Genomic DNA, 22,154 nt, shown 5'->3' with positions numbered 1-22,154 from the left:
GGTGCAGGAAAGCTGTGCCCTCGGCACCTAAGCAGAGTCCAAGGTCCCCAGCAAGCCCCGCAAAGGCCGCGCAACGGGAGGTGGAGGCGCGAGTGGTGGGGGCCTCTGTCTCACGCCCACGCTCCCCGCAAACAGCTCGGCCGCCCAGCCCCGCCCCAGCGAGGAAGAAGGGAGACTGAGACCCGCAGAAAGGAGAAGTAAAGGAAGGGCCGTACCCTGCAGGGTCCGGGAGAAGGCAAGCGCCGAGGGCTTCACCCCCGACCGGGAGGCGCGGGAAGGCCTGGGCGCGGGGCCGCTCCCAGGCTCTCGCGCTGCGGCACTAAGGCGGCGAGCCGGGCCCAGCGCGACCCGGAAGGAAGACACGGAGGCCGCGGGGAGGGGCGGGGCTAGAGGAGGAGCGGGGCTCGGGGCGGTGTCCAAAGGCGAAGTGGGGCGGGGCCTCGAGGAGGGCGGGCACTGCTCCCACAGGAGTGGCTCACGAGCTTCTGCACCGCCCTCTTCTAGACCGCGAGGAGGAGCTTCTTGCTGGCTTCCCAGCACAGCCTGTAGTGCCATAGAAATAGCACAGTTACTCAGAGTCTGGCGGTGGCTACAAATCCTGTGCTGGAATAATCCCTTCCAAATGACAGTCCTTGTAGAAGTCCTGCTAGGGCTTCTTCAATCCAGAGTTGGTGGCTTAGTTGATGTATAGGTATGCGTGACGTGTGTCCGCAGAGGAAAAGTAGACTAAACATCACAGGTGTTCTGAGGGCATAATTCGCCAAACCTCTTCAGCTCCAGATACAAATCCTTAATGCAGGCCCATTTCCATCTTAACATTGATTAGCCCATGACCATTATCCCTGATAAAGAAGATGCTCTCACATTCTCCTTTAGTCGTTTTCATTTATTTTCAGTAGTTACAATATGTCCCTTTCTTTAGCTTGAACATATTTATCTTGTTACAAGGTTTCCGTTAAAACGGAAAACTTTTAATATGTTGAATCACTCATTAATTGCTAATTGCTCGTAAAAAGGCAAAATAGTGAGAATATTTATTTATAAATTATGTATATGAACTGACTCAATACATGATAAGTAAATTGTATACAAAAATGGAAATTTTAAAAAGGAATTGAAATTTAATCCACATTCCCCAACCTTGAGTGTGACCAGCACTTAATGACTTTCTTCAGTATTGGAAAGGACAGAAAAATAGCTTTATTTCAGGAGCCTGATAAACACAACCTTGACTGGATAAAGGTAAGTCAATAGCATGCACTCAGATAGGGTGTTATGAGAAGAGCAGTCTATCTACTTAACAATAGGAGAAAGTGGATGAGCAGTATATGTATTGCACTGCAACTTTTCTGTAAGCCTGTGTCAGTTCTAAATTAAAAACTGGATTAAAATAATAAATTAATGTATTAATAAGTAAATAAAACTGACTCTCTTATACTTGCTGAGTCTTAATTGAACTGATGCCTCAGGGCACTCAAGTCCTATTTAACCATAGCAGTTTTTCATTCCTAACATAATTTCTAAATACATTTTTCATTGATGTGTAAAATTTATTCAGAAAATGACACAAAATATGTATGTAGAGTTTGATGAAAAGTGACCACACTTGTGTATTCACCAATCACATGAAAAAATAATTACTAGAATTCAGAAGCTAGTAATATCTAGCTTGAGTTTCTTTCTTTTTCTTTTTTCTTTTTATTTATTTATTTATTTATTTATTGCTTTCTAATCAATAACTACTATACCTTAATTTTTGTGGTGTTTTATGAAGTTTCTTTTTTTTTTTTCCTAGCTTGAGTTTCTACTACATAAATATACCATAGTTCATTTATTTATTCTACTCTTGGTGGGCATTGAACTGATTTTACTTTTGATTATTGGAAACAATACTATTAACATTTTTGTTTGTATCTTTTTGGTGTATATATTTTGCATGTCCTTCTGAGTTTTGATCTCCTCAATGTCTAAGAGATGTGGTAGCTAGTGCCGTTATATTTTTCAGTTTTTTTGTTTGCTTGTCTTTTTGTGCTAGGCATCAAACCCAGGCAGGGCCTTGTATATCTTGTTTTCAATGGCACTTAATTTACTGCTTAGAAAGTAGATAACTTAATAATTACAGAAAAGAAAAGCCTAAGGGGAAGTACCATTTCTGTAACTAGATGGAATTTTGATCATTATTGTTCAGTTGACCTTTCCTCCAACTTTCTCATCTCAAGGACCATGCCATGGCCATACTTAGTTTGCTGGGCAGGAGAGCCAAGTGAGGTCAAAGAAAAGGGTAATGCTTATCAGTTAGTGATGGCTCTGATTTAGCGGGTGAACTATTGCTTAGTTATTAAATGGAATGTTGTTTGGAGCTGAATAGCATCCCACGCTGTAACAGCACTATTACAAATAAAGAAAGGCTCGACAAGGCTTAATTGTGCATAAAGTCACAAGCTCAGCAAGCTGGTTGTGATCTATTCTATGTTGGCTTCAAAAGTTACAATGTTCTACTGAAATGGGGAGGCGGCCAAAGAAGCAGCAGGTTCAAAATTCTTCTTTGTCCCAAACTCTTGAAACAGTGACCATCATACTCTCCTCTATTTTCAAGTGGTTTTTCTTTCTTTTAAACTGAGATGTTTATCAATTGTAAACTTTATGAATCATAAGCATGCATGACAATAAAATACCATATCAGAGAGGTAGATATGTCTTTCAGAACATCGCAGAGAGGTCTAAAAATGTCTTTACAGTAACCCTTTGGTTCTTTAGCATTAGTTTCCAAGTAAGTTCTCTCTAGAAAAGACCTTTCAGAAATGCAACTTTGTACATTTTCTACACAATTCTGCAAAAGCATGTACCCCTCCATGAATTCTTAAATTAACTAATTTGTTAGAAAGTGGAGTTCAGTAAGTAATATCAGTAATATTGGTTCCAGGTTTTTAATATGCCAGTGACAAAAAAGCATGAATAATAGCTAGTGGAAATAATCTAGTTTACCTTTTTAAAAACTCTTATAGACCCTTAAAAAGTTTGCCTTTTAATATTAATCTGTCACAACATTAATCTAAAAAGTGGTCATAGCTGCTGAGGAGAAAAATCAGAATTGTAAGCAAAAGGAAAGCTCAAAACTCATGAAACCCAAACTCCTTTTTTTTAACAAATGAGTAAACTGAAGCTCGAAGAAGTTAAACAAATTCCCAAAATCAGTGTCAGAGCTATCAATGAAACCTCGTTCTCCCAACTTTAAATCAGAGTTTTGTTTTATAACAGATTACTTTACAATTCACTAAAAACTAAGCATACTCCTCTATTGCTATAACCTTGAAGTAATTGAATAGAGTCGATGGAAAAGTTGAACTTGGAAGCAGGAAGACCTGTCTATCCAGCCCTGCTATATGAAATGTGCCTAATTCACAGACACTGGAGAGATTTAAAAGAGATCATATATGTGAAATCATTTTGTGAGGGATAAAATAGTATGCAAATGAATGAATATCATTAATATTTATTAAAATATGTTGAAGATCCATAACAGAGGATTTCTAGTACAAAATGTCAGAATAGAACCTTCAAGTTCATTCTGCTCTAACCCTTTTAATTGTCACCAGAGAGAGAAAAGTCTAAAAAGATTGGATGACCTACCCAAAGATTTATAGAAAGTTGCTTGTAAAGCCAAGACTTTAATATGTAATCCTCCTAACTTTTAGCTTTCAATGAAAATGTTCTAATAATTTAATAATTAAAAACTGATTAAATCAGTGAGATGACCTAAAATAATCTGACAAAACTTTGAACTGAATTTACACAGACCTACAATGAATATCTTGAATTATATCTAAAAGGTAAAAAAACCTGTTCTGATTGCATCATTTTAACTTGTACTTTCTTTTTCTGTGGCTTGCATCATATCCTCCAAAACTTAGCATTAATGAAGTTTTTCAGTGATTGGGAATAATGTGGGAGAAATATCACATGGAGATAGAAAACAAACTAGATCATCTTCTGAGATAACTTCACTCCTATGGTATCCACAGGCAGAAAAATGAAGTTCATATCTAGGAACTCAGATAAGACTAATGGAGATTACACTCCTCCTCCTTCCTACTTTTTTCTTTCTTTAAGTGAATATGCTTTTAGAAGAGTCCCTGGGTCTATTCACAGAGTGACATGGTAATCCATAAATTATGGGTTATTAAGGGGTGTCTCCCAAAAGTCCATGTGTAAGACAATGCAAGAATGGTCAGAGGCTAAATGATCAGGTTGAGATGGCTTTAATCTAATCAGTGGATTAATCCACTGATGTGTTAACTGGGTGATAACTATAGGCAAGTCAAGTATAGCTGGAGGAAATAAGTCACTGGGGGTGTGCCTCGAGCCTTATATTTTGTCACTGGTGAGGAGAGCTCACTCTGCTCCCTGTTGCTATATTCTGAGCTGCTTTCCTTTACTGTATCCTTCTGCCATGATGTTCTGCCTCATCTCAGGTCTAGTGCTATAGAGTTAGCCAACCAAGAACTGAGACCTCTGAAATGGTGTCACACAGGAATTCAAAGATTTTTTGTCCATACAAGTAAGTCAAAAGTGATTTACTTTGAAATATGAGAGTGTCAATCTGAATGCTCTATATACTCAAGGTTTCAACCTCCTGCAGTAATTTTGTTTTCAGTGCAAGATTTGAGGAGATTGGGTTATATAAATAAACTTTCAGTTTCATCCATTTATCTGTACCTTTGCACAACTATTCGTGTCCCTTCCCCGTATTAACACAGCTAGTCTATTAAAAAAAAAAAAAAACTGAAGAATATGATTCTCTGAGTTAACCACCTACTTTCAAACTTGAAGTGTTTCTCCTATTTTTGAAATTCGACCATAAATATTTCCCTATACATTTAATGTAAGTAATATAACTTATATGGTAAATACAAATGACTCAACAATAATTTATTAAGTATAATTTTAAATGAAATATTTATAATAATTGATGAAACTTTATAAAAGTTTCCGCTAAGCTCAGTACCCTTCAATAATGCATTTTCTTCATCCTGAGGCCTTATAATTCTTTTGAAGTTTGTGAAAGAACAAATATAATCTGATAAGACCCTAATAGTACATCTTTAATTATCAATCTTGTGATACTGTAACTGGAGTTTCTTGGATAGATTCTTCAGTGCCATGTTTAAAAAAAATCCTCTATTTCAAGGTCATTTAAAAAGAAACAAAGATGATTTTAAAAATAAGCTTTCTTTTTTTCCTGGTTATATATTGGTAGAAGGTTTTCAGAATTTTGAGGAGAAATTGACTTAACTTCTTTATGGGCTTAACAAACTATTACCAAGGATAAACCTCCATATTATACACACTATTGTTCCTTGCTTATCATTTGGCTTTTGATAGTGAGAGATTTGATAGCTTTAGAGTAGGAGGTTTTTCTTCCAAATCAAATGACTAACAGAGCATGCCACTAAGAGAAGAAGGTGAGAAGCCAGGAAGGGCTGTGGGCAGCATTCCACTTTTGCCTGCCTCCTGATCTCCTGCCCCTGAGGACTCCTGCTACTGCCAGGACAGCACAGACAACTTGAAGGTGAGCCAGATGAGATTTAACAATGGTCAGCTGGAATTGATCCATTATAAAACCAAGCACTTTATTTACTATTTACTAAGTAACTTGGCATTCATATAGTATTAGGCCATTTTATAGAATAAAAAAAAATCTTAAGCTAATTTCATTTATGTATGTCCTATTTCCTTAATTATAAATATATTTCCATAGTCTTTAGAGCAGCTAGAATTACCTTTAATGCAAATACCTCTTTAGAGAACCAGCACAAGTATTTAAAATACAGAATAATAGATTTTTCAACTACTTTCTTTGAAGAGCACACTTTGATGATGAATGGGGGCCATTTTTGGTAATCATAATATTAGTAATTTGTTTTTCTACTAATAAGAATGTATGTTCACTTCATTCTTACTAATGAATACATTCTTCCTAGTAGGTTCTCACAAACAAATTATTTGTAGTCTATTTTGACATGCTTTGGATATGAAGTGTCTTCCAAAGACTCATGTGTTAAATAAAGCCTTAGTTCCCAATGCAGCAAAGTTTAGAAGTGGAACTTTGGGGAAGTGATTGGGTCATGAGGGCTCTGACCTCATCAGAGAATAAATCTATTGATGGCTGAATGAACTAATGGGAAGTGGTGGAAACCCACCCTTTTTCCCCATTTCTCTCCCTCTCTCTCTCTCTCTCTCTCTCTCTCTCTCTCTCTCTCTCTCTCTCTCTCTCTCTCTCTCTCTCTCTCTCTCTCTCTCTCTTTCCTGGCTGCCATGAGAAGCTGAGCTGCTTTCCTCTGACATTCCCTTCCCCATGGTAATGGCCTTGGCTAACCACGAACTGAAACCTCTGAAGCCATGAGTCAAAATAACCAAAAAATCTAACACAATTCTACACCAATTCTATCTGTGCCTCCACATATGGATAGGAATCTAAGCAAGCATTCTTTTATATGAAGTGTCTGACAAATTCCAGCTATCATACTTCTCATACTTTCATGTGCTTATGAATCTTCTGAGAATCATGTTAAAATGAAGATTCTGATTGTGGGTGGGGCCTAAATTCTGAATTAATAACAAGCTCCCAGGTGATGCAGATGTGACCAAATTCTGAACTACATTCTGAGTAGAAAGCTTAAATCCATTTAACTTATAGAATACTGTATCTGAACTATGAAGACTTACCAAGATCAGGTAGTAAATATATTACAAAGTAACACCTGAACTTCAACTGGAGACTCAAGCAAGACAATAGCTAGGCTCTTGTTAAACAGTTATATTGACTCCTTTAGACAGTTTGGATTTCTTGGGAATGGTGAGAGATAATCCATATTCTATTTTCATTTTACTATAAAGGCAGGTACAAGACAAAAACCTATGAGGTGATGGCATAAGTAGGCTTCCCTTTAGTCTCAAAAGACTATAGCTGACTCATCTTGCAAGTATTTGAGGAATCCAGCAATCAGTCTTAGAATTTGGGGAATAGAATCTTGGCATGTGCTGTGACTATATAAGCTTGACCAATTTAACTTTTGTGTGTCAAAGCTCTAAGCCAATATCATCACACCTCCTGGTATCCCTCTCTGGCCTACCTTTGTCTTCACCACAATGACTGTAACACACTGCCTTAGAAATGAGGGTGAAAGAAAAACATCAGATTTGTTATTCATAGCAACAACAACCCCAAGTCCAGAAAGCTCCAAAGTAAATCTGAGCAAGGACTTGCTATGACTTCGTGACGGAAGATTTAATGTTCTCATACCATTAGTGAGCTCTGGCACTTTATCAAACCTGTTATATTGACTAACTACCAGTAATTGCTGATTTATGGGCAAAGTTTTCTCAGACTGTTTTCTTCAGGAAATATATCTTCATCTTCTGGAAACATGTTGAATCAGTCAGTTCATGTTCTCTATAAGCTTTGCTCTGTACATATCTAAGTAGAGAGCATCTTGCTTTCTTACCTGTTGCTGCTGATATGACCTTGCAGTACTTTACTTCACTTAAGTTATCAGTTTAGAAAAATAACCATGCTTCTGTAAGGAAATTAACTGGAATATAGCATCTGGAAAATAAATTTTACTGTTCTGTAATTTTCAGAAGTTCTTTACTTAAGAAGTGAAAGGTAATGATGTAACTATAAATAGCAATCTTAAATAGCATCTACTCCAGGATGACAAATGGTGTTAATTTCTAATGCCAGAGCAGAAGAATGTTGGAGGATATGCCTTTTATTTTCCAACCCAGATCTAATACAAATGGTGACTTCTACTCCATGTTTTTCTTTTCTTTCCTTTCCTTTCCTTTTTATTATCTGGTCCCCACTACCTACCAGACACCAAGGTTCTGTCTGAGGAAAAATTAGGGTCATGTCAAAATCTGAAGATGATTTTACCAATTTCACTTAACCTTGGAATTCCCTATACCCCTGATCTCATTATTAACCATCACCTAGAGCTTCACAGAACCATATCCCTAGCAACATTTTCCCTCCAATATTTCCAGCAGGACTTGTGTTACAACTAGGTGATTTGTACCTGAATCCACAGTCACCAATTACTATGTTACAGCAATCCTTAAACTATTCTATAAAATGTTTATGACCAAGCTTACAATATTTGAACACGTAGATGTAGCTCAGGTTTCCATCTATATTCTTTTCCTGAATAGGGGCCCCTCAAACTCCTGGAAGATGCCATCTCCTTCACATTCCATCCTTTCTCATTCATTTCATGTAGCACTGGGAGGGAAGCAGAGATTGGCAACAGCATCATTGGGACCTTATAATAACTTGGAAGAGTCCAAGTATAGAAATATATTTAGTCCATGTATTTCTGGATTCAGGAGAGTGCTAACTGCAGTCAGGATGTCCAGAGTTGATTTAGATGTCTTTCAGATAGTATGACCTTGGCTGTGTTACTTCACCTTTTTGATATTTTGTCAAATGTAGATAATGGCAGCTGCTCTTAAATGTGGTTAATCAAAGAAAAAATGCAAAAGAACTGTGTTCTCTCAACAGGACAGGTTCTAGTTTATATAAATATGAGGAATTATTAAGACACTGATATTTTCAGATTGAGTCAGGTGTGATTGAATTTTGAACCATTAAATGTGCCTGTTCAGTGATTCTGTTATTGGTGGGCTGATTCTTGATATGCTAATGAAGACCTATGTATAGTTTTCTTGATTAACTCATGGCTCAGGATGGGTAACTTTAAGCACCAAAACAAGATTCAGTTTTTTGAGACATTGCATCCAATATCTCAATTATTCATTTTAGGTATTAGTGTAAAATTAGCATAGACCCCTGTTCATATGGAAATAGATGGTTATGTTAATTGGAATGCTGTAGCTAGAAAAATTCTTGCATAATGAAAGGATTGATATTAATATCTTTGAATGGAAGATGTATATCATATTGTTAGTAAAGATATAATTCATTCATGCATACTTGTTATTAACAATTATTTTATGTAGTTTGTCTCACTCCCAAAGTAGAAGCTATTCAATATATCTAGCATATATTTTGAAATAGCAAAATGCTAACTTATTTTTAGATGTAAAGAAGAACTATATTAAACTATTAAATTTTTCTTCTTGCTTCTACTATATTTTCTATCACATTTGATGTTCAGATTTTTACATTTGGCTGTTATTAGGGTTTATTAATTCTTAACCATAACTGCATAATTAGTGTAACCCTCCACCAGCTATCTGGATTAAACACTAGGTGTGTGTTGTGATCTCACTAAAATTCCTTGGTTCTCCTAGGTTGGCCCTTAAGGATGGTTCTGAATTTATATGCAAAATTAAGCCCAAATAGTGGGAATAATAACTTATGGAAATGCTGAAGGAAACAAAATCTCAATTTGCATCATATGTAAATGTGAATGAGTACACACACAAACATACATGCACACATTCGAAGTCTTAAATAAAGCCCTCTAAAGTTAAACTTTTAAACTTATGAATCTTATTATGATATGTAATGTATATAATAAACCTTATAATATTATATTTCACCATTCCTTTTCATCTAGAAATTTAACCCAAATGCTTACCTTGAGGATCTATCATGGGAGAGGCTCCAAGATAAACATTGTCAGGAAATAAACACCAGCAAGGATCTTACTATCTAAATAAGGATGTAATCCATGTATATGAGTAACTTACCATAAGAAGACATTTTAAAAACATTATGTGCAAAATTCTATGGAAGTACAAGATTGGACAAGATTGGCACTAGGCCTGGCTGTTTAACAGAGTTGGTATGTTGAATTAGGCCAAAATGATAGGTAAAATTTGGAGAATTTTCAGGCAAAAGCAACAGCAGGGGCTGGGGGAAAGGACAAGAAATATTTAGGGATTAGCCATGATAAAGTTATGGTGAAGAAAGTGAAGTAAATCTTACCTCTTTTTAACCCATAACACTTGATGACAACTTTATCTTCTTTTCATTAAAGGTGCAAAAATATTGTTTTGGGGAACAGATTAATATGTGAAGAAATTCTAAATAGAAAGGATTTTCTAGGGGGCATTATACAATAATTTTACTTTTTCAACTTGCCTAAGACAACTGATGACTACATCCACTAACATTGCAAATTTTCACCAGGAGCCTAATGTTGCCCCCCAAAACATCTGATAACACTACATTGGCCACCATTTGAAAAGCCCTGTATACAGGAAAGATTAGAAAGGCATAAGAGGCCACTGGGATGAGAATCTGTTCATGGAGATAAGAAGTCCAGGCACAGGGTATCACTTCATACTCTAGTTGAAACCTATGAGTAAGAAGTGTGAGTTTCAGATTAAAAACACTGAACTAGTAATCCTAAAACAAAGTGCCTTCTCAATGATTTCTAACTCAAAGTTCTCAGATGGGGATACGTGAACATAGTATTTATCTGCCATTTGATCAAAGGAACTATTCCACTTACTGTGGCTATATATCAAATCATTCCAAAACCTCATGGAGTAGAATAACTTATTAAGCTCACAGACTATCGGTCAGGATTTGGAGCAGAATGTAACAAGGTTGTCTTACCTCTGCCCTGTACTGTCTAGGCTATTGTAGCTTATGACAACACTCATCTGTCACATGTCTTGCAGCTAGACACTGTTTGTCAGATGGGGACCTCAATTCCTCTCTACTTGTGCTTCACCATGTGCTCTCTTTACAAAAATCTAGTTTGACTTCATTACAGTGTGGTGGCATATTTCAAAGGGTAAGCAAGTATCCTAAGGGAGAGAGCCAAATGTAGGCTATAACTTTTCTGTGACCTAGCTTTGGAAGTCATATAGTGCTCCTTTGGTCAAATCCTTACTGTGGATGTGTTTACAATTCCACATTCAAGGTGCACATACCTCACCACGAATAGCAAGTTTCTGAAGAGTATTTGGAACCAGAAATATTGCCCTAGCCATATTAGTAGCACAGTACAGGGTCCTAGAAAACTCATAGAGTCATAGAGCCCTAAAGTCACTCATGCTGTTTGATTCTGTTTCTTCCCTCTTTTTCCCTTTCCTGTACTCGTAGCTCTGGTTCCCTGAAAGAGAAAAAGAGGGTAGCAGAGGATTTAACAAGAAGCCTGGTCTATTATTAGGGAAATTATCTATAGAGTTTATCATGAATTTTCAAAATTCAAATTTAATACATATTAATATTCCTGGAGCATGGAAAGGACAAGTGACAAATGTCTTTGGAGATATGGTTTATGGTAAGTTATTGAGGGCTTTAACAGCCATGCTGAGAATTTAGGTCTACTCTGGCCTTGGAACTTGTTCCCAAGGAACAAAGTGGAGAAGTGGCAGTGCGTCTTTGAACAGTGAATGACATACTCACTTAGGAAAATGCCTCATTTCGAAAACTTTGGGCAATATGAATCACAGTGGGAAGTTTGGGAACAGAGGAAAGAGGAGCACCTCTCTAAACTGAACTTTTCTTAACTGAAATGCTTATTAACACCTGCTCTCAATGTCACAAGGCTTTCTGGGTGCTGAGAGAGAAAGACACACTCTAATAATTCTGTGCCTTCCTCCTCTTACAGATGAGTTATTTGCTTACTGAGAGTCAGGATGTTTGCTTCTAAATCTGTATGAACTTTAATTGTAATTCAATTACAAATATAATATATTACAAATATAATTCAATTAAACATTTTAATAGTTGTTTTTGTGACAAGCAAACTACCTGATTTGGAAAAACTAAATAAGGGATTAATAATTGCTGTAGAATTAAGAATGAGTCAGACAAGGGTTAAAGATTGGGGAAAACTTGAAAATTGAGTAGTATTCTGTGCTAAGGTTTCTTTGTAAGAATCTTGCACTTTCAGAATAGACCATAGCAGATAGCAGAGGGTTGGAGTCTACAGAGCTCTAACCTTTAATGGATTCAATTCCAATTCTGTCATTTGCTATTCTTTATTTCTTTCTTTATTATTTATTTTATTGATGCATTATAATTATACATAATAGTAGGGATCATTATGCCATATTTGTTTATGCACATAAACTTTGATTAATCTCATTTCCCAGTACCTTTCCTTTCCCTCCCCTACTGTACCAAACTTATCTCCCTTCTATTATCATCATTGTTTTAATTAGTGCATAATACACACACACACACACACACACACAACTCACTGTAGAATATGTAGTATACACATATAAATAATAATTGGTAGATTTCATGACTCACTGTAGTATATGTAGTATACACATATAAATAATAATTGGTAGATTTCATTCCCCAGTAATCCCCATGCCCTCCCCTCCTCTCTCCTTCTTGATCCCTTCCTCTACTCTTTTGGCCACCCTTCTATTTTTGTAAGATTCTCCACCAACTTTCTTAATACTCCTTTTCCTGTCTCTCTCTTTCTCTTTCTCTGTAGCTCCCCCATATAAGAGAAAATATTCAACCCTTGAATTTCTGAGTCTAGTTTATTACTTATCATGATGTTCTCTAATTCCATCCATTTACCAACAAATGACATAATTTCATTCTTTTTGGCTGCATAAAAAACTCCATTGTGTCTATATACCACATTTTATTGATCCCTTCATCTGTTGATGGACACCTAGGTTAGTTCCATATTTTGGTTACTGCAAATTGCACTGTTACAAATATTGATATGTATGTATTACTATAGTATGCTGATTTTAGATCTTTTGGATAAATAGCAAGAAGTGATATTGCTTGGGTCGAATGGTGGTCCCATTCCTAGTCTTGAGAAATCTCCATATTACTTTCCAAAGTGGTTGCACTGATTTTCAGTCCCACCAATAATGTATACCTTTTCCCCCACATCCTTGCCAACAATTATTGTTCTTTGCATTTTTGATGATTGCCATTCTAACTGAAGTGAGATAAAATCTCAGAGTAGTTTTCATTTGCACTTCCCTGGTTGTTAAGGATGTTGAACATTTTTTTCATATATTTGTTCACTGTTTGTATTTTTCTTTTGAGAATAATTTGGTATTATTAGATAAAAAGATAAATAGTCAAGAAAAGGATTGACTATAATGATGAGTGAGAGAATGCACATTTATGTGTTTTTAAGGTATATGTGTGTCATTATTGTAATTCCCTGCTGAAATGGACTTAAAAACAAAATTGGAAAATCATTGGTCCTGAAGGCCTCACGTAGGAGTATCTTTTCCAGGTGGGAAATATTGGGGGACTAGGGAGGAGGCAAGCAAAATAGAAAGCAAGGGGCAGAGTTGAAACACTTGTTGAAAAAGACTCAACAATATTTTAAAAATATGTGAGCATAGAAAGAGGACAAGGAGTTGAATTGGCCCTGAGGTTTGAAGCTGAGTTCTTGAAAAAATATTTATCAGAAGAGAGGACCCAGTTTGAAAATGGGATATGAAATCACCTTTATTTAAATATGATTGCTTTTAAACTCCAGTGTTTCTCAGGCTCTGGTCCTGGACCCTTTTCCTATATTTTCCAAAACACACTCTCTAGACAAATTAATTTCATAAATAATCATGTCAAAGTGCCTAACCACTTAACTTTAGTATATGCAGCTAACTCTCAAACACACGTTTCTTGAATGTTCTATAAAATAGTCTTTGAATGTAAAATTCAATATGTGCAAAGTTATTTACCATCTTCCTACTAACACCTGTTCCTTATCCAAATTATCTTAATTAATGATGCCACAGTTCACCCAAACATTTAGGCCACAGGTGACCTACAAATCAATCTTATTGTCTCTCCTTACTTTATTCCTCACATTCAGTTGATCTCTAAAACTTATACCATTTTTCTTTTTCTTTTTCATTATTATTTGAATTTGAACCTTCTGTCATCCTAGCTCATTTCCCTGCTATCATAATTGATAACTGGTTCCTTGCCTTCATGGTTTCTCTCTTCTAATCCACACTTTATTTTGCTGCCACAGTTGTCTTTGTAATATGCAATAAGCCACTACTTGATTAAAAGCCTTCAATGGCTTCCCATCATCTACAGGCTCTGGCCCAAAATTCCAAAAACACTACAAAAATACACATGACACACTGAGCTCAGCCTCTTGCCTCTATTTCCAGATTCACCTCCACCCCTGAACCTGTGATCAGTCATATGGAATTAGCATAAAAATAACCCAACCATCTATAATTTATCATTTAGTAACTGTGCATGATGAAAATTTTCAAGGCAGAAGATCTTTGCTAGATCAATGAAGAATACCTCTATTTGATTCAAGGAATCCTTCAAGAGAACAAAAAAATGACTTTGATCAAACTTTCTAAGTTCATTTTGAGAAAACTTACCTAGTGTAATTCCACAGAGAAAAATCCTTCAGACAGAATGTTTGAAATATACATTTTATTCTAAATATTTTGTTTATGCCTTTATAAATATTTGTTTCTAGTTAACAAGTATATTTTACATTTTTCTTGCACTTAGTTCTGTGATTACTATTAGTATTATTTTAGTATGGGTAGGAGCAAAGCTATAACTTGTAATAATTTATCAGATAAAAAGGACTTGCCTAAGCATAACCTGACTTTGAACTATGATACAAAACAAATAATGCTGCCATAAGTGCCTTATACACAAAGTTAGAAATGAAAAGGGAACAGAGAAGATATTAAAAGAACTCCAAGAAAATACTTTGCATTACTCTATATTAATAAATTCTGAAATAAATGAACAGTAGTCTAGGAAAATATATATTACCAAAACTGGCTCTCGAAGAGGTAGGAAACCTGCCGTAAATAAATCAATTTTCATGAATAAAAAAAAAAAAAAGGTTGTCATAGAAGTATTCTTCAACAACGTGCAGGATCCAGATGGTTCTGCAAATGAATTATTTCAAACTTTCCAGGAACAAATTGTTTCTATGCTATATAAACTTGTTCCGAACATAGAAAAAGAAACTGTCGCTATTCCTTATATGAAGTCAGCATCCATCTAACAAAGTGAGCATAAACTTCAGACCCATTGCTCTTAAAAACAGTGCCACAAAACTCTGAAATAAAAGTTCAGTTACTTTAAATATTTTTAAGTGTTAAGGAAGACCTGGTAGATTAATTTCAGAAATGCAAAGACAGTTCAATAGTAGAAAACTTATAAGTAGATCTGAAGAGGAAAGCCAAAAGAGGAAAAACTATATTAACAATTCTATGGAAAGAAGAACAAGAAAAAGAAGGACAAGGAGAAGGAGGGGAGGAGGACAAGGAACAAAGAAAAAAAATTTTCATTTTGATAAACTTGAACTAGGAAAATGTATATATATTCCATGTTTGGCATAACCATCACCTTCTTTTAGAATGGGTATGAGATAGTTAAATAATAAACTGCTGAGTCAACACAACTTATCAAAATTCCATACATTATGTATAGTGAAGATTCCTGTTTCCATCCAATTCTACCCCCTCCTTCCCTCCTCCTAGAAACACAGAGCGAGATGCAAAACGCTTCCCATGGTAGTTCCCTGGAGCAGAGAAGTTATAGATAGAGCACAAAGAGAGAAGGCAGGGAGTGTGTGCTGCACAGATGAAAAAAATCCCTTTCCTAAGAAGGGAGGCAGCCACAAGATACATTTTGCCCAACATGTTGTCAAAGAGAAATACAACTGATGAAGAAGCAAATGCTGGTAGAAAGGTTGCTCATGTTCTTGAATTGACTTTAACAGTTTTGTTGTGAAGAGCTGATCACAAAATAGAAGATAGAGAATCAGAACACTGTGGGACAAAGGAAACCAATTATCGATCCAGTTAAATACAAGACCAACAGGAACAGGACAGAAATCGTTACTTTAGTCACCTGGAACCACACTGGGTATGCACTGTAGTGTTGAATATTTAGGTCAAGTTAATTTCATTGCACAACCTCTAGGGTAAAGGAAGTGTACATTAGTCCATGAAGATCTAAGAGCCTATAGGGCACACAGCCACTTTTTAAGGAAAGTGTCTCAAACTGTGCCCCTCCTGCTTCAAAAGCTGATCAGAGATGTGCCTCAAGCTTCAAATGAAAACAATCCTGCCCGTTTAGCCGCTGCTGATCAGAAAAGAGACTGGTATATGAAGTCACCAGAGTCAGGGTCTATTTGAATGGGCATTCCCATGGACTAATGGTAAACCCACATAGTCAATTGTGTCTTATAAGCGCAAGGATGTTGTCTTGAGCAAGGTTGAGCTGCAATTCCATTTATGGATAGGGCAAGACCGTATTTGAAGTATAAGAATATACCCTTGAGAAGCATTACCATATACCTCCACAGGTCTATGCCTCCTCTCACACTCTCCCCTCTTTGCTTCTCCCTCTATTTTCTCAACCTCCACCTCTTGTTTTTATAAGGGGGGAAAAAAAAAAGGCACAAAGTCCACGTAAGTCACAGCAAAAGAAAGAACAACAATCTGTAAATATTTGTGAATAACAGGAGAATGTATCAGATAAAGGTAGCATGGAATAAGCAGAGATAACTGAGAGACTAGGGTAATGGGTTGCAAAGAGACAGGATGGAGAGAGAAAAGAGAGAGACAGACACAGAGAGAGGCAGAGAGAGGGGCAGGGGAAGAGATACTTAACAGAAAGGAGAGAACCCCTTAGGAATTTCAGGCTAAAACATAGGAAAAGAGGGGAATCTGAGTTTCTACGTATTATGTATCTGCCCCATTAAATTCTGAGATAGACTCAAATGAAGATCAGAATTCTTGTTTGGACTACACATGTCAAAATGCAGCATGGATGTAAGTGTATTTAAGTGTTCATAGACCTTAAATTAGGGTCAAAGAGCATTGAGCATTGGGGTACAGTAACCAAACCAATTCTAGTCCTAGTCTTCCTGCTCCAGACTTAGCCTAGATACTCAACTTCTTTGCCTTCAGTTTACTCATTTGTAAACTACACAGACTCGGGTAATCAATGTAGAGCTGTGGTTCCTTATGACTCTAAAATTATATATCACAAAGATGGTGGAATGCTTTTGTAAAGCTGATATGAGAAGCTAGATTAACAGTAGGAAGTTCTCTATCCACATTTTGTTGTTTGAAGGTATGTGTCATGGATATAACCAAATAGGAGCAAATAGAAACAAATGATTTTGTTGTACTCTGTCATAAACCAATATTTCTGAGATAAAAAAAAATTTAGAAAAACAAGAAGTTGAATTTCCACTTATACTTAAAAATGTATATTGTAACCAATTTTTAGGAGATAATATGTAAGCCATATACATATACACGCACACACACAAAAACACTAACTCATATATGTCCTGAATTTGTTGTTTAAAGTTTTATAAAAGAAACCTAAGTGTGAATTTATTTAGGTCTCCTCTTTATTGTTTCAAAGGCACTCTCTGCTCTCCATCACCCACAATTCAGAAAGGAATAATTTGCTATTTTCTTCTCCACATAGAAAGGAGGGAGATAGTTTCAAGCATGTTTATGAACTTTCCTTTTCTGTAGTTTCTCTTATGAAACACATGTTGGTGGAGTCTTTTACTAATTATATTGAGAATTTTGTTACAGCTATAGCAGAGTTTTTTTTGTTTTGTTTTGTTTTGTTTTTTTTTTTTCCTGACCAACACTCATTCTCCTTTGCTTAATGACAGCCCTTGCTTTATGGGAATCCTCTAACATTCTCAGTAGATGTGGTTCAGGTGGGGCATCCCCACCCAACAACTCCAGGGTTGGTCCTCTGAACCAGGTTTGGCCCATCAAAGCATGCCCCTCAGCCCAGTAGTGACAGGCTTATCAGAGTTAGAGAGGATTAGACTTAGGTTTTTTGTTGGAGTCACTGGGAAATAGACTCTGTTTTAATCAATGGAGTTGTTAGCAGAAGCATGTAAGCACTGAGTTAGCAATGGCCACTAAATGGAATTGGTCTGAGAATGAGGCCCAATCAGGAGCCCCTGTGCTTTGACTTATTCTGAAACATCTGATGGTTCTTAAGCTCTCTTTATCCAAATCTCTCTTCCTTGACTTTCACACCTTGTGTATATAGACATGTATATATACACAGATAGATATATGTATATATATATTTATATATATATATGGTCTTTTGGGATTATTATTATACAGAACAACATCAACTAAGTGATGTATGAACAACAGAAATATATTTCTAATAGTTCTGGAATCTAATAAGTCCAAGATCAAGACACAGTAGATGTGGTATCTTGAAAGTGTTCGTAGATTGCATCTTCCTCCTGATCTCAATGGCAGAAGGGGCAAAGAAGTTCTCTGAGGTATCTTTTAAAAGGGTACTAATAGTATTCGTGAGGTCTCCACATGAACAGATCACCTCCCAAAGGCCCTACCTCCAAATGATATCACATTAGGTTTCTATACATGAATTTAGAGGAAGGTAGAGTCTGTAGCAGTCATAAAGGCATGCTAAAAAACACAACTGAGCTCAGCTATTCAGATCCTGCCTATCCAGAGCAGAAACAGGTGTTCACTATTAATCACATTTTTAGGGTTAATGTCTCTGGCCAAACTGGTACAACATGGTAGACAAAATCTACCCTTAGGCAGAATGTACCAACTTCTCAGAGATTAGCTCCCTGTCCCAAAGATAAATCTTTCTTTGTAATGTGTAAGGTTTGAGCTACCCTTCCCTGGCCCAATCCCAGGGTCCTGAGAGCACAGCTGCTCTCAGTGAGAACCTGATCTATATCCCAATAGCATCATAGGAAGGAGTACACTAAGACTGTCCCAGCAGCCTAAAATAACAGGAAACAACTGCTGACTAAAATGCTGATCCTCTTGTGCTCTGATTGGAGGCTTTCATCATATCTGGGGTGATATCAGTCCACACCCTAACTCTCCCCTATATGCCATTAAATTCTGCCTAGAGGGATGGACAATGAAGCCCTTTACCACCCTTTGGTCTAGAAATGCAACCCTTCTTCACTTACCTGGCCCAATGGAGGCTGACAGGAGGCATTAAAGCTGCTTAGATTTGATCTTAAATTGGTGAGTCTGAGTTCCAGTGAAAGAATACATTTGATTTTAGGAAAAGAACCTACTCCTGGTTCCTTCTTTGGAATTAGATTACTTTGAAGACAGTGTTTTTCAAGGTTGAGATATTACCCTGCAGAATGAAGCACATGCACTGGACTAGCAATGCCCCTTCACTCTACTTATGAGGATGTTTGGGTCTGGAGCACAGAGGGTGGAGGTGAAAATGATGTCATTTCTTATGACACTCAAGGACCACTCTCAACATTTCAGCTTAAGACAAGACCAGATCAGGAAAAATAGTGCATATTATATTAGTCAGTTTTTCATTGCTGTGACCATAATACCTGACAAGAACAACTTAGAAATGGAAAAGTTTATTTTGGCTCTGAGTTTCAGAGGTTCAATCCATTCTGGACCAACTCCATTATTCTGGGCCCACGCTGAGGCAGAACATTATGGCAGAAGGTTGTGTCGGAGGAGCCCTGCTCTGTTCATGACACTCAGAAAGTAGAAAGAGAGGTGGGAAGGGGCCACAGGTAAAATGCATATTTCCAGAGCATGCCCAGAGACTCACTTCCTCCAGCCATGTCCCACCTGTCTACAGCTACCGCCCAGGTAATGAACTCTAGGGTGAATTGATTAGGTTACAGCTCTCATAATATAATCATTTCACATCTTAATATTCCTGCATTAACACAGGAACTTTTGGGGGACACCTCATATGCAAACCATAACACATGCCATGTTAAAGAAGTTGAAATTTATCTTGGAGGTAACAGGAAACTGTTAGGAAAATTTTCATGAGCCAATGCAAACTCAGATTTATATTTAAAAAATATACTCATGATACAACTAGGACTGAGAGGGACAAGAATAAGTTCAAATTTAGGAGGTTACTGCATTCATTAAGGAAAAGCATTGAACTAAGACAGTCTCAGTGGAAATGGAACGGAATTTAGATAAAAAGAGAGTAAAACTGACATGTACTAGAAAAAATCTAGCATGACACTCATATTCTGGACCAGATGAGGACAGAGAATTCATTGTCAAGTCTTCCAGCAGGAAATACAGAGAAAGGAGTAATACCTCATGTGCTGTTACTATACCACAGTATTACTATACTATGGTATTACTACAGTATACTACAGCTATTACTATAGCATACTACAGCATGTTATATAATACATATATATGCGCAGTATACTATATATATGCATCATAGTATATACTACATGTTACTACAGTATGCGATAGTAATAATGTTACACATACAAGGGGTTAATACATCTTTACTGCATTAAGTATTGAAAGAGGAATTTTAGAAAGATTATTCTGGAAGCAGTGAGTCATGGCCCTGGGTAATAAAGGAACAAAAAACAAAAAGACTTCTATGGGGATATGACAATGAAAATAGAAAAAGTATAAGTACTAGTGAATTTCCAAAAGAAAAATTCCATCAACTCTGATAATTAATATACTTCAATGCATAAAGTAGGGAAAAATGAGTTAAGATGACTCCTGCATTCCGACTTTTAATACCTAGCTAAAGTGCTAAAGTCAAATGACTGGATACTGTAGATAAACAATATTATTAATTCTAATAAGAAACTTCTATTTGAATTTTTAGTGTATGGCTAAATTATCTCCATTTGGCAGAAAAATCTCATTATACTTAGAACCATTATCCCCATTGGGAAAAGAAGTTTTCTTGCCCAGAATTAATCTGATTGCCAAATTACCATTTGTGCTGTCAATGTCTAAGTGCCATGGCTTTTGTTTCTAAGTTACTCTTCCTTCCTTAGGGTGATTTAGTTTGGGTAGCTGCTCAATGCATAGAGATTTAAAGCCTGATGGTAACTTTTAGTTCAAGATGTTTGACCTTTTATCCACATTTAAATATCTGAAAAACACTTGGAAACCTCAACTGAAAGATCAAACAATATTCTGTCACATAGGTTCCTGACCTTTCCACATTTCTGAGAAAAGGAATTAAGACTTTAGACTTTCTTAATATACATTTGAAACCAGGCTCATTGATTGAGGGCTTTCTGTTCTGCATTTGTCTCCTCTGCTTCAGCCAACATCAGTGTGAGATCTGTGGCTCTCCATCCATTACTTTCTCCTTTTTCTTCTAACCTCTATAAAGTTCAAGTGACTTTCAGTTGAAGTAAGTGAATGAAAAATACAAGTCCAGATTCTGTTTAAGACTGCATTACCAAAAAGATCAGAATTTCAAGCTGGGAAACTAAAACATCAGTAATCCTAACGCTAGCCGGGAGAGTGTTCTCTTAATATTTGGAAACTCAATCTTGTTTTCATTTTAGTGAAATTGAAAATTTTCTATTTCTTCATTTATTCATTGAAAGATTGCTATGGAGGCCTATGGTGTGCCAGGTGCTTGGGATACATCAGTGAACAAAACTAAGACTTTTCACTCATGAAGCTTGCACTGGAGTGGTGATATAAAATAATACACATAACAGAAAAGTGAATCTATGTCATTTGAGGAGGTGATTAGTGCTCTGAGAAAAAAAGTATATTGAGGGAGTAATACAGTGGGGTAGGTGGAGGAGCCACTGCATTAAATATGGAGATCAAGTCAGTTTTATGGAGAAGCTGAGATAGGGGCATAAACTTGAAGAGTGAAGGAAAGATACTCAGGGAAAGAGCACACCAAACAGATGAAACATCAAGGGCAAAGACTCCAGAAATAGTAAGGAGGCCAATGTGAATGGAGGGGAAGAAAGTCAGAGGATAGGGAGAAGAAAGGAGATCAGAGAAGTATCATGAAAGGTGAGATCAGCAGGCTGTGTGAGCCATTGTAAGAACCTCAGCCTTACTCTTTACCTGCTTTGTTTTTAATGTGGTTTTTGTTTGGGGTTCAGCAAAGGATATAGGTTGTTCATAGGCATGCAGACATACTTTTTGACAAACTCAAGGCCCCTTTTAATCTGACTGTAACTGTACAATCTTCTGCTTTTCATTCCCAAACTAATTTTCTACTAGTTAAACTTCCTTTCAACTTTTCCCCAAGGCATTCCATCCTTTTCCATCTCTTTGCAGTTGCACTACAGATCCTCTTCTTTGCCAAGGCCTACGTTGGCACATCCTTCTTCCATGATGTTTTCCCCAATTTCACCTATCTATTTTTGTCACTCAGGCCTCACATTTGTTCACTTAAGGAT

The 22,154-nt window shown here is 36.6% G+C and overlaps 1 protein-coding gene across 1 annotated transcript in view; it reads right to left on the bottom strand.

Moving 5' to 3' along the window:
- The window catches only part of FBXL4 (F-box and leucine rich repeat protein 4), a 75,462-nt gene extending 75,104 nt beyond the window's left edge, over positions 1 to 358 (bottom strand). The window contains exon 1 of the mRNA XM_079148659.1: positions 216 to 358. The gene's annotated coding sequence lies outside the window, so the exon portion shown is untranslated. The remainder of the gene's footprint in view (positions 1 to 215) is intronic.
- Positions 359 to 22,154: the final 21,796 nt, after the last annotated feature.

Source organism: Sciurus vulgaris (assembly GCF_902686455.1).
Source record: "Sciurus vulgaris genome assembly, chromosome: 7".
Classification (NCBI taxonomy): Eukaryota; Metazoa; Chordata; class Mammalia; order Rodentia; family Sciuridae; genus Sciurus; species Sciurus vulgaris.
This window is presented reverse-complemented; position numbering and strand designations above follow the sequence as displayed.